Genomic DNA, 1,526 nt, shown 5'->3' with positions numbered 1-1,526 from the left:
GAGCCGAGATCGCGCCACTGCACTCTGGCCTGGGCAACAAGAGCAAAACTCCGTCTCAAAAAAACGTAAAAAATTAAAAAAAGAACTAGAGGGTGGTAAGAAGGTACAGTCTACTGTATCCTCCTCTCGTAATTCTACTTTCATGGTATAGAATGCTTACTAGGCTACTGTATCAGTTTGCCAGGGCTGCTGTAACAAAAGTGCTACAAATTGCGTGGCTTAAACAGCAGAAATTTGTCTCACAGTTCTGTAGGCTAGAAGTTCAAGATCATGGTGTGAACAAGGGTACGCTCACTCTCAACACACTAGGGAAAGATCTGTTCCAGGCCTCTCTCCCAGCTCGTGGTAGGACCTTAGCTTGTGGCAACAGAACTCCAATCTTCACGCGGCATTCTGCCTGTGTGCACATCTGTGTCCAAACTTCCCCTGTTATAAGGACACTGCTCATAATGGATTAAGGACCCAACTGGCTCCAGTATGACCTCAACTAATTGCATCTGCAACAACCCAATTTCCAAATAAGGTCACATTCTGAGGCACTGAGGGTTGGAATTTCAACATATGAATTTTGGAGACAGAATTCAACCCGTAACAGTTACCTGCACCATCGAGTAAAAGACAAGGGTAAGTGAGACAGAGTCAAAAAGAGGCATTTCAGTTCCACGAGGTCAGTGACACCCAGTCCCCAGCAGCCCCTGTCGAAGAGCAGCGGGGCTGACTCCAGGCAGCTGGAGGATGGACAGGACGGCCTGGACAGCTGCCACAGGCCTCAACATTCTGAATGGTGTGAAAGAAGGAACATGAAGCAAAGCTTCAGGGAATCTCAGTCAGCAACTGACTATGACCCTGATGAACACAGCCTCTCTGAATCTCAGCATCCAAATTAAAATAACTGTGGGTTCAATAACTGATCTCTAACATCTAGCACACAGCATCTGCTTATCCATTCTAAAATCCATCAGAAGATATAAATCCCTCCTCTGCAGCAGTGCAAAACTATTTAGGGCTTAGAACAATTTCTTGCTTTCCTTGCTGCAGCTAAGAACTTTTAGCTAATGTTCTTGCAACCTTCAAAGTTACAGAGTGAGTCTCAGGCATCCCGGCCTCTATATAAAACCAAATTGTTTAGATATATCTCACTCACGCAACACATTAGACAGATGTAGCACCTAAAGTAAACAGTCTGGTTAACAATTGCTAGGTCATCAGTTGTGGGGCTGTCAGTAGAACCCAGTAACTGTGACAGCACACAAAGGTGCCCCCGTCTTAGAAGTCAAGCTAAATGCTTTCCATTTTTATCACCCAATTCATAACCTTGTTGTCTGGTTTTAAGAATCAATAGCCTGGTGGTTTTGGTATCCAATAAATTTGTCTTAGTTTGGACGTTTTTCATTTCCCATGCCACTTGATGAGAGCAGGGTAAGGTAAATTGCTCTTCTCACAGCATTTGCTTTTCTAAATCTATAATTTCACACTGACGGCTGGGTGCGGTGGTTCACACTTGTAATCTCAGCACTTTGGGAGGC

At 44.5% G+C, this 1,526-nt stretch overlaps 1 protein-coding gene across 1 annotated transcript in view; it reads right to left on the bottom strand.

Moving 5' to 3' along the window:
- LARGE (like-glycosyltransferase) overlaps positions 1–1,526 on the bottom strand; it is a 375,239-nt gene that overhangs the window by 228,568 nt on the left and 145,145 nt on the right. The window lies entirely within an intron of this gene.

This window comes from Colobus angolensis, unplaced genomic scaffold (assembly GCF_000951035.1).
Source record: "Colobus angolensis palliatus isolate OR3802 unplaced genomic scaffold, Cang.pa_1.0 Scaffold173, whole genome shotgun sequence".
Lineage (NCBI taxonomy): Eukaryota > Metazoa > Chordata > Mammalia > Primates > Cercopithecidae > Colobus > Colobus angolensis.
This window is presented reverse-complemented; position numbering and strand designations above follow the sequence as displayed.